This window comes from Vicia villosa, linkage group LG4 (genome assembly GCF_029867415.1).
Source record: "Vicia villosa cultivar HV-30 ecotype Madison, WI linkage group LG4, Vvil1.0, whole genome shotgun sequence".
In the NCBI taxonomy this organism is placed as follows: domain Eukaryota; kingdom Viridiplantae; phylum Streptophyta; class Magnoliopsida; order Fabales; family Fabaceae; genus Vicia; species Vicia villosa.
In genome coordinates, this window is record NC_081183.1 from 174,146,756 (window position 1) to 174,159,647 (window position 12,892).

A 12,892-nucleotide genomic window follows, 5' to 3' on the forward strand; every position below is an offset into this window, starting at 1 on the left:
TTCAATGCAGAAAAAGACGTCTACAATTTTTTATTCACAAAAATAATTAAAATATCAAACATAAACAAGAATCTCGATTTAAAAAATTATTAATTCTAATAAAATGAATTTATAAAAATAAAAAAATTAATTATAAAAATTTCGTTGATCATATGATATATCAACTTATATTGACTAATAATATAAAATGAAAACTTTTCTTAATTGTTATTACCTCCACTCTAGATAATTTTATATTTAAAGATGGGGTAGTATTTTAAAGTTGCTTGAACATATCAATATAATTAATGCTTTTTTGTTTTTTTAGAATTTATTTATTTTATATTTATAATATTTTAATAGTTGGAATAATTTTTACAAAACAATTGATATTATTTTTATTTTAAAGTTTGAAAATAAAAAATAAAAAATAAAAAATGAATAAAATAACTTTCAAAAACACATCACTTAAAAAGTAATAGAATATTTATTAAAAACAAATTTAATAATATGAACTTCACATATTAACCATGTTTTTCCTATCAATACTATCAAAATTATATTTTTACGTTAGTTACACATAGGGGTGGAAATAGACTAAGCTAGGCTAAGCTTTATAAGGTCTGGGTCTGGCCTACGATAAATTTGAAATGCCTGAGTCTGGCCTATAGCTTACAATAGGCTCTTTTTTTTTACCTGGCCTGACCTTTTTAAAAGTTTGGCATGACCTGGAAGCCTATTTAAAAGCCTATTTTTCATTATGGTTTCAATTAATCCATATTATTTAAGAAATCTCCTATATAAGTATATATAGGTCAGCCTATTTAGCATTTGTTCTAATATATATGCATATATAGGCTTGCATATTTAGCCTTTTTTCTAATATACATACAAATATAGGCGGGTCTATTTAGCCTATTTTTAATATACATGAAAATATAGGTCGACCTATAAGGTTTCATGGGCTTTTTTTAATAGCCTAAGTCTGGCCTATTTTATTAAATAGGCTTTTAAAAAAGCCTAAGTTTAGCCTTTTTGTTAAATAAGTCTGGCCTGACCTGGCCTTATATAGGCTAGGCCATAGGCCCCTGTAAGCCGGCCTGGCCTACTCCCACCCCTAGTTACACGTTAATTATCCCATCACATCTAGTCAGTTAGTTTGTTAGCGAAAATATCTCTAAATTAGTTATAGCTCTAATGTTAAGGGTTTTCAATTTTGCTCTCTTTGAGAAATGGGAGTGGAAAATAAACTTTGAAAGATAAGGTATTTGGTATGAGGCCTTAACTAATAGATACGGGATGAGAGAGAACGAAACAGTGAGTGGGGGTAGAGACTGCTCTTGTTGGTGGAATTCTATTTATCATCTCAATAATGTCGAGCGGTACCAAGAGTCCAATTACCCTATTAAGGAATTGTATAATGGGCTTATGTCTCAATCTAAACACAACTAATTCGGATTGGGCAAGACGTGGCATAAAGCTATCCCGTCGAAAGATTCGTGTCTAGCTTGGAGAATTTTTCAAAACAAAATAACTATCAGGGATAACCTTATTATGAAAGGTGTGATAGTTGATGAATCTAATTTGTGTTTCGGAGAATGTGTTAAAGAAGAGTCAGTAGCTCTTTTATTCTTCGAATGTCCCATGTTTTGTGGGGGTTTGGTATAAGGTGTGTCGTTGGTTAAACATATCCTCGGCATTGCATATTGATAATATATCGCATGTAAAGCAATTTGAAGGATTGTTAGGTGGAGGCAGAAATGTCGGTCGTATGGCCCAAGTAATTTGGTTTGCGTGTGTGTGGAATATTTGAAAAGGAGGAATGATAAACTTTTTCAAAATAGTTAGTTTATTTAATGAATTTTTTTATTTGGAATCTTTAAAAGGTGCCCCTGGAGCACTCGTTAGCATGCCCTTTTTTACTTTTATGTTAGATACACGTCCATTACATTTCTTTACAACTTTCTTGGATTTTCTACCTTATTGTTTCAACCTTGTCTTAGGTAAAGTTCTCTCAACTTTCTCATTTCCTAATCTTTTTTTTTTATATCTTCACTGAATTCTCTTATCTTTTCTCTCCTTATGAACATCACAAAACCCTAGATTTTCATCCTTATTTTTTCATCAATGGTCGATTCTAATGACAACAATCATGAACAACCATCGCCAATCACCATCTTTAACAACGGTACTATCCAAAACACCACCCAAACCACTATCATAAACTGCCAAATCAAAATGACCGACCCTTTATACATGTATCTTAATGATAATCATGGGATTGTCATTGTGTCTCCGCCTCCTAACAACAACAACTTTCATGATTGATCTCGATTGGTTAAACTTGTTCTTTAATCCAAGAACAAATTAGGGTTCGTATAAGGAACCATAATTCGCTCAAAACCCCCAAATCAATCAACTCTTGCTTGGGACTGCTGCAATACTATGGTAATGGTGTGGTAAGCAAACTCAATCACACCAAAAATTGCACAAAGTGTCCTCTAAGTAGATACCGCGCGCGAAATATGACTAGAACTTAAAGGTATATATCATGCAGGTGACATCTTCCGCATATCTAACATTTAAGAAGAAATTTACGCACTCTGTTAATGCGACCTCAATATCACACAGTATTTCACATTAAACCTCAAGAAATTGTGGCAGAATAAAAGAATTTCATACCGCTTCCTACCTGTAGATGCATTGTCAAGTGTTCTTGTTCACTCATATCAACGATCAAAACATATCGCAAGGGGATTATGTTATCCATTTCCTGAAAGGATTGAATTAGTAATATGCTCTGGTTCTCTCACAAATCATGTTGATGACACCGTTACCCCATATCAATAAGAAATTTTCCATGCTCATTTAGTAATAAAGAAACCATCTTACTCCCACTGAAGATAACAAGTTAGTTGCACTCTTCAATCAATCTTCCTCCAAGAAAAAACCCTTAGAAGTTAACCTTAAATATGTTTCTCCTGATTGTGACAAAGAGGTAAAGGTTTGATCATACTACCACAATCATAAAAACATTATCAAAATCATTTATGGACTATGTTTTTACTAACCCAATCAATCAGATAAATGTGAAATCGATTAGACAGTTCAAAACTTTGTCCTAAACATTATGACAACCTCTTATTTGATTGGCTACACTCCAAAATGTTTTTAGGTTGTTTTCTTTGATAAAAAGAGGATTTAAAACATGTTTTGGTGTGTGTGTGTGTGTGTGTGTGTGTGTGCGCGCGTGTGTGTGTGTGTGATTTTGCCACACTACTTTACAAGAATGCCCTTGTGTTTTTACAAAACACCAATCATTCAGACACAACTTAACGAGCTTTCACACTTAATCTTTGTCACACTTTAAAAATTCAAAACTTGCCAAATATACCCATCATACAAACATTCGCTTGAGTCTTCTGGGAGATGATGCTTGATATATCTTCAAGTTAAATTCCACTATCAGGGGATGTTTATAATGATCATCAAACCCTAATTGTCCTGCTTGTATCTTTGACCGCTTGTCATACGTGCTTGACTTTATGCTTTTAAGTTTGATCAAATGTTGCATCTTCATAAGTGAAGCCAATTTGTATCCAAGTTGCCATCCAACTTGTCCAAGTTTACATCATTAAAAGCACATCATAAAAGGAAGACCATTATTATCTTTGGCTTTGATCACTTCTTTAAATAGCATGTAAAACATGGTTCCACGAAAAGTACCAAATTTTCTAAGTGGTCGAATTATTCGAGTTAGAAGAACATAAAATTCATCAAAAGAGGTCTGGTACTATAGGTACCTTCCAAATTTTTCATGTGCGCCTAAAATTGTGTGAACAAAATCTATTCATACTCTTTGAGTTTTGATGATAACAAAGTACTTAAAGAATAATAGAGTTTACTAACATTTCCTTAAATGTACAAGATCACTAAGCTGGTATTTAACTAGGTTCTGAACAAATTAAATTGATTATAAAGAAGAAGCAATTTAGATTCTACTGAAGCAGAATCTGATTTTCATATAGAACCTCAGCGCCAAAATTTTCTCAGCCTCTGATGTTCTAATAAGACTTCAGTGCAATGTTGGCTCAACTTCTGATATTCAAAATGGAGTTTCGAGCACCTTACTAGAAACATAGTACAAACATTCATGTGTTCGTACTCTCTGCAGAAGCAGCTGCATCTTATCAAGCTGCTAGAATTATGGAGAAAGTCAACTAGAGGTTTTAGCACAAGGCTCAAGGCCGCTTGACATGATTTCTCCTGTTTACTCCAACATGCATATGAATGCCTTAATTGAGAAAGAAACAATGGATAAAGCAGTTATTCAGAAGATGAAGACCCTCATTGGACCAACTCCAACGTCTCTTTCTTGGAAACTGCTTCTTCAACAAAGACACTTGTGTAAGCAAGCTTCCAACGTCTCTTTTGTTCCCTCTATAAAAGGAGAAAAATATTCAAAATAAGTAACAAGATAATACAACAATAAGACATAACAAGAACAATAATTGTTATGAACTTTTAGCTTCTGTACATAGTTGTTGTGGTTGCACATAATCATGAGAGTTTCTTACACTTGTACCTCTGATTGTATATCACGTCCATCTTATTGTAATCCTAAACACTTTTTTTAGAATTTGGAAAATTCTTAGGCTTAGTGTTTGAGCAATAAAGTCTCGAGCTTAGTATTTAAGCAAGGAAGTCTTGAATCGTAGGTTTAGGCAATAAAGTCTCTTGCATGCGTGCTTGAGCAAGAAAGTCTCTTTCCAATTTGATTGAGAAAGGAAGTCCTCAAAGTTAGTTTAGGAAAGTAAGTCTCTTTCTAGTGTGATTGAGCCGGAAGTCCAGAACAATTGGTTATGTATTATGGTCCATCATTAAACATTAATGTTCTTAATATCATCAGGTTTAAGGTCCTTGGTCGACATAAATAATTTAAAGGGTTAAATAGTGTTCACCCCCTGCCAAATAAGCGAGATTCGGTTTTCCCCCTTATTAAAAAAAAATTTAGCCTTTGCCCCTTAACAAATAAAGATTCTCCAGAGGGAAACCTTATTGAGGAAGATTCCATCAGACATGCCTACGTGTAATGGATCTTCTTGCTTATGTGGCTGGTTGTGACACGGTGGCAAGGTCTCCTCATATAATTTGGGATTTAGGGTTCACGATGGTATTCATTCTGATTTTCTTCCATTGTTGCTCCTTCAATTTCTTCTCCCTCAACGTGGGTGTGTTTATTCCCAAATTTTAGGGTTACGCAATCTCTTCTGCGTTCTTCCAATTGCTTTATCCTCTCTTCGTTCATACTCTCAATCTCTTCTGCGTTCTTCCAGTTGCTTCATCCTCTCTTAGTTCATACTCTCACCGGTGGAAATGGAATCCAGTAAAAGTATTGGTAGCTGCAATTCCTACATCTCCAACTTGAAGATCCCCACATGTGGATGCAGTCGTCCTATGAAGATGTGGGTAGCCAAGACATCCAAGAATCGCGGACGGAAATTCTGGAAGTGCAAGAATGCAGGAGTAAGTAAGGTTTTAGTTATTTCATTTTTTTTGTTAAATGGGTTTACTGAAAATTGATTAAGATTGTTGTTTTGTAATTGTTGCAGATGGAGAATAGTTGTGATTTTTTTATTTGGGATGACGAAATCAGTAGTTCGGAACATTTATGCAAGGACTATGAATTGGCAAATATGAAGGTTAAGTTGATGGAAGGAATTCTGGAAAAAACCAAATTGAAGCAGGTTGTTTTGAAGAGAAGCATTTCCCATCTGAAAGTGGCATTGTTCATGTCTTGGTTTTTGTTTGGTGTAATATACATATATATGTAATGAAATGAATTCATATTTGAGACAAAAGATGTAACCTACAGTTATATGCAATGTAATGTGTTTTGGTTGTCCAATTAATGTGATTTAGTATGATTCATTAAAGTCTTATAATTTGTTGAAAATTTTGGTTGATAATGTAGCATAAAATTACTTAACAGACAAAATGGATAACAAATGGACAACCATTGTACCAACATTGTACCAAAATACATCATCATTGTACCATAAACAAATGACATAAACAAAATATTGAAGTTCACTAGCATTATACATAACTAGGACTTATACATAATCATGACTTAATACTTCTTCTTCAATTTCTTCTTCCCACGCCTTGACTCATCATTGTTCTCTTCATCAGTCACTGATAATGGTTCTTCAGAGCTAGCACCTGGGCCAGTTAATGGTTTTTTAAACCAGAACAACTTCTGTCTTTCACTTGTCCTCCTCTTGATTGGCTTGGAAGGTGACATCTTTTTCTTACCTCTCCTTTGTGAGGTTCCATCCACAGCAGAGCATTGGGTAGAGTTAAATTCTGGCAGGCTTGAGATCACATCATCAGTGATGTCTCCAAAAAAATCAGTCTGAAGTGTCTCAGTTTGAACTCCATCTGTTGCAGCAGTTTGAACTACATCTGTTGCAGCAGTTTGGGCTACATCAATTGCACCAGATTCAACTTCATGAGTTACAGCACTTTGAACTCCATCTGTTGCAGCAGTTTGGGCTACATCAGTTGCACCAGATTCAGCTTCATGAGTTGCAGCAGTTTGGGCATCCAACTTAACTTTTTTCTACATGAATGAAGAACAACATTTGTTAATTTCATATACAGGTTGAAAAAACAGTTTGAGTTGTGATAGGGACTAGACATACCTTTCTTTTAAGTGCATTGGGATTCTGAGTTGTGCTTTTGCAAGTTTAAGCATTGGGACCAAATTTGTCACAAATGGTGCACCTATAAGACACACCTGGTAATCTCCTTCTTCTAGCACCTTCTTCTCCACACTCTCTAATCCTTAATTTCTTAGGCCTGCCAGGACCTCTCTTGTACATGGGGGGCATTATTGGATCAGCTTCTACTTCAGGCCACATTTCTTCACCATTTATTGGACTTATAGCAAAACTATAACATATGGCATACTTGTCCCTATGATAACAACTGTCTACAAAATCTTCTGGATTCTGTTGTCTGAAAGATAGAGCAGCAATAGCATGTCTACAAGGGATGCCAACTAGCTCCCAGAAGTTACAAGTACAACTTCTCTTAGCAATGTCAACTACAAACTTCTGACCATTATATGAATGATTCACCTCAAAGGTCTCTTCCATTGCCCAATTGGGCAACCAGTGTCCACTTAGCATGACTTCTTTATCAAGCCTCTTCCTAGGTATTGGCATTACTTTATGAGGCCATTTTTTTAGCTTGGCTGATGAGGCAGAACATCTATTCATCAAGTACAGCCTAATCCACTCACACATGGTCAAAATAGGTTTGTCTCTTACACTTAAAATGGTAGCATTAAATGATTTAGATATGTTATTCATTAGTACATCACATTTAGGGTAAAAGGAAAAAGCATGCTTACACCATGATTTTGGAGGAACACCCATTAACCATGTCCAAACATCAAGATCTATAAACTTTAATTCATTCATCTTTTGGAACCAGCCTTGGTAGTAAGTGGCTTTTGCAGCTTCCATCATTAGATCTCTAATGAGTGCACCCCCTCCAAATTTTTTCCTGAAATTGGCATATAGATGCCTTAAACAAACCCTGTGCTCAATTCTCTCAAACATCTCCTCAAAGACTGCAACAAGACCCTGCAAGTTGAATTACATTAGTAACACACAACAATAACTATAGAGGTTGACAAAAGTCTCATGAAAACATACCTTTTGTTGGTCTGATATGAACACATATTTGTTGCTCTGACCCACATCATTCATCAACAGCTCCAAGAACCACTTCCAGCTTTCTTTTGTTTCTGTCTCCACAACCCCAAAAGCAAGTGGAAAATACTGATCATTAGGGTCCCTCCCTACAGCAATTAGCAACTGACCACCATACTTTGTTTTAAGATGGCAGCCATCCACTCCCACAAAGGGCCTACATCCATTAATGAAACCCTTTTTACATCCCTCAAAGCAGAAATAGAAGCAACCAAATCTTGGTGGGATTGTTGGATTAGGCCTTTCAATAGTTATAGCCAAAGTGTTTCCAGGGCTGGCCCTTAATAACTCTGCAGCATACCTCCTCAATATTGCATACTGCCTATCTGCATCTCCCTCCAACATCTTCTTGGCTATGAGTTTTGCTTTCCAAGCCCTACAAACAGTTATACCTACAGAGTAATTTTGCCTCAGATCTTGTATAATATCAGTGATTCTGACATCCTGTGAGGTTTGCATCTTCTTCAAAACAATCTTAGCCACCCACCTTGAATTTGCAGATTTATTGTCTAAAACCCTAACACAAGTGTGTTTGTCTACAATGGTTTTTATAGCAAATGTCCTCTTGTGGCCCACTTTGGAGCATAGCATTAAAAACCCACAATTGGCCCTGCACACCACCCTAACCCTGTCGCTTTCATTTTTGATAAAAGTAATTTGTCTCCCATTTAATACAAACCATTCACGTATGGCATACCTAAACTCATCTAGGGAGTTGAATTCCATACCCCACTGAAATTTAAAATCCTTATTTAAATACTCCTTTTTGAATTTTTCAAACTTTTGGACTTTAGCTTTCTCACTATCAGACAAATCAGGATCAGAACTTTCCAACTCATCACTAATATATTCATCTTCCTCACAAGGTTTCTCTTTACTAACACTAACATATTCAACAACTTTTGGTATCTCTTTCTGTGGTAAACTTATATCTACCCCCTCAAAACCATCAACAAACGCAGTGGCCCTCTCATCTTCACTATCACCTAGCCCCTCAACCTCATCTTCATCACTTCCTTCCATCTCACCAACCTCATTAACACACCTAGGAAGTCTTACTGTTGCTTCCATATCTACAACATCATGCTCTATAAAAAGTTCCCCATCTATTCGATTCGCACAGTTATATGCAGCAAAGTCATAACAATCGTCATCCTTTCTAATCTGAAAATAATCTTCACATATTTCACAAATTAGAGTCCAGATTCTATATGTCCCTTCCCGGTAACCCCAACCCATCACCAACCTATGTATATTATCCAAGGTAAACTCTTCTAAACGGAGTTCCGAAACTAACGACGACATACCACCTCTATAAATCGTACGACCGTCGTTCAAAAACACAAACTCCCCACCATATTGGAGTACAGCACTGAACTTATCGTTAAACTGAAATAAGAATAATCATACATTACAAAAACCCAGCATTTACCCTAATCTTAACTGAAAAAACGAAAGACTAGCTACACATACCTCCTCATCACGAACGGAGGTTCCTCCTTCTTCGTTCTTGTTTGCATGCCTGACTTGCTTCTCCTTCTTGGACTTTACCGACTCCTGCTCCTTTTTCTTCCTTTGCTTGGACTGTGACGGCGGTTTGTTGGCCTTTGACGGTGGCGGAACCTTGTTCTTACACGCACGCTTCTTCTTCCCCATTTCAAGTTTCTAACAATGTTAAACCCTAAAATTGCAAGGGGGATTATGTATATAAGGATGAAGAAATATTAGGAGACCTTGCCACCGTGTCACAACCAGCCTCATAAGCAAGAAGATCCATTACACGTAGGCATGTCTGATGGAATCTTCCTCAATAAGGTTTCCCTCTGGAGAATCTTTATTTGTTAAGGGGCAAAGGCTAAATTTTTTTTAATAAGGGGGAAAACCGAATCTCGCTTATTTGGCAGGGGGTGAACAGTATTTAACCCTAATTTAAATAGTCCTAACTTCAAGTTCTAAGTCGTAACCAGAAGAAACTTATTCTTATTTTTTTCCATTTTGAAATAAATACGTAGAAGCCTTTCATTTGAGAAGCACTACTACAAATAACGCATCTAACGTCGGACGCGGAACACGTTTTACCTCGGTATTAGAAACGAGGTAAACAAGGTCATCATAAAAAGTAAAGACTCATCACCTCAGTGTTTAAAACATTGAGGTCTAATTTTATTAGCGCATGGGATCAAACCCTAGCTTCTGCACTTTTATTATTTACAAAATCTAGCCCTTTTTTATCTCAGTTTATTAGGAAAACCGAGAGGTTATTAGTTTTTTATAATAAAACTCGTTATTACATTGTTTACACATAACATTGATAAAATAATATGTTTACAAACTATAGTGTTTATCCAGAGTATTGCATTTTTTACATAGAAAAAAATAATTATCCATGAAGATCATATGTTGGATTTTCAATCTTTTGGTATTCTCCAAACAAAAGAAGGTATTCTTTATGGCTTTTGTCTGCATTTATTTTTGATATGAAGAAAAAAAGGGTTATACAAAAAATGGTTAGATAAATAAAAAAAATTATGCTCGAATAAATGCTTAAGAACACAAACCTTAAACCCAAATAACCTCCTGCTCTTGCAAATTGCAATCCATCGTAGAGAACTATTCATGACAAATACTCTTGTAAATCTTAAACTCTTCATGATGTTGGATCTTCAAATCCTTGATAATTCTAGGGAACAGAGAAGGGTTAGATAAATAACTGATTTTCTCTTGTAAACTATTGCAAATATTAAAGTGGAGAATAGTTTCAAGCGCTTTATGATGTTTCCGAATGCTTTTATAATGAAAGTTATTTATCTTTCACGTGGGTCATTAATCGTAATGTCTTGAGCGTTGATAGTCATGAAATGGACGACAAGGATTTGATTAAGGACACGTTAGAATATTTATTTACAAATTAAAAATACAATAAAATAGAGGTTCCAATGTTTCCTCGAATTTGCATTCAACATGATTGGAGCGAGAAATAGTACGACTACTTGACGTAGAATATGGGAACATGGTCGCGTGAAGATTGATTCGAAATCTAAGGTTTTTTGGGAAGGAGAAGAACAAGCTCGTATTTTATAATGCTTTTCATTCAAATTGTTTAATTTAAAATGTTTTTCATTTAAATTATTCTATTTAAAATATTTTTAAATGATGTGGCAGATAATTTTTCAAACTTAGTGAACATTTCCTTTGCCACGTCATAAATGAAGCTACCACGGACCAAAAAATCCCAAGAATATTCAAAAGAAGAGACCGAAAACCTATTTTTTTTAATAGGGGACTAATAAATTAGAAAAAAATAGAGAAGAACTAAAATTGTATTTAAGCCTAATTTTTTTCTTGTTTGTGTAGAAGATTAAAATGATTCTTTATTAAAAAAGTTGGACAAACTTAAATTTTAAAAATAGAGATCAATTTATAATTTTTGAAAATTTAAAGGGATTTATTTATTTGTAAAATTTGAAAATTATTAAGGACTATTTTGAAATTTCAAAAAAAATTCATGAGTCAATTTTAAAATTTTATTAAAATTGGCAATCAACTTTAAAATTTTGAAAGATTAATTATGATAATTTATAATGTATTGAGTGAGAGAGAAATTTCAAATTTCTTATTTTAATGTATCATTTAAATTTTCTTAAATTTAATTTTGATAAAATATTTTATAAAATTATATTATTATAATAAATATTTGTATTTGTTTCATTCAAGCAAATAATTTTAGACAAGTTATTTATAATTTACTCAAAAAATTACTCCCTTTCAATAAAATCTCTTATCCAAACACACTCCTATATTATATGCATATGTTTAAAAAAATACAATTTAAAAAAATGTAAGATAGTGATCTGATAACATACTTTTTGTATTTTAAAAAAGTCAATAAAATATAATACAATGAACAAAAAAATGCCTCCAAACTTTCATTCTAGTAGAAAATATCAATTCGAATATCGTAGATTATCAATCGAGTGGTTAATAGAGTTGATTATTTATTATTTTTTAAAACAAATAAATGCTAATATATATATATATATATATATATATATATATATATATATATATATATATATATATATATATATATATAAACAAAAATATATACATTTGGAGCTAAACCTGACATATAGAGATCCAACCGACAAAAAAAGAAGAAGAATTTAAAGTAGATCATAAATGAATAACCTACCATAATGTTCATCCAACATCCTGTCCGCCAATAAAATCAAGTGAATCAATAGTGAGATAGCACCAACTTAGCCTGAAAGAACTCTTCTATAATGAAATGAGGAGTTGCGTCCCACCATTTAGTGTCCTACAACTCATGACCTTGGTTATCAAGCATATTCGTGCACTTGTTTCCTTCTCTATAAATATGAGTGAAATACTTCACAATACGCAGGTTCTTGTAGTTATTCCATATGTTTTGGAGTTCTCAAGGCATTAAAGACTCATTTTTTAATGCAATTAAGAGCTCCTTGAAAATATTCTTCTATCCAGACTATGGACCACCCTCTAATCACCACATTTTCTAACGCTATCATAATAGAGAAAATCTCTACATCTACGACTTTTCCTAGCCTTGAGTTTGCAAAAACAACGCTAAGAAACCTTCTCAGATGGTCCATAGTAATGACTCCCCTTTCGGCTAAGTTATCTCTAACTATATCATCCGTTTTAATTTTTGTCAAATCCCAATTTGACTTTTTTCAAACAATAATAATAATAATTCTCCGAGCCCTTCTATATTTAATTCTAATATGCAATCTGTCCAAAGTGTCTCACTCTAACGTGCGTTGCACATCCCATCCATTTGAGAAGAAGGAGTTTTCAAAATGATTCTGACGATTAACTGTATCCTAGGATAGGGATTGTTAAATTGTTTCTCACGTATGAGTCAGTTACTCCTAGAAAATCAGATGCGATGGACCATGTGCAACCAAGCCTCCAAAACCACATCTTTAAGTCTGGGATGCCACACTAAGTTAGTCACCTGTAGAAGATCCTCAATAGATTTTTCTAAAATTCTTATCTCAAATTTAAAAATTATCTCGTTTCAAATAGACACACCAGAGTGACATTCGAACAAGATATGGGTCGAAGACTCCATGTGATTAGTGCACAAG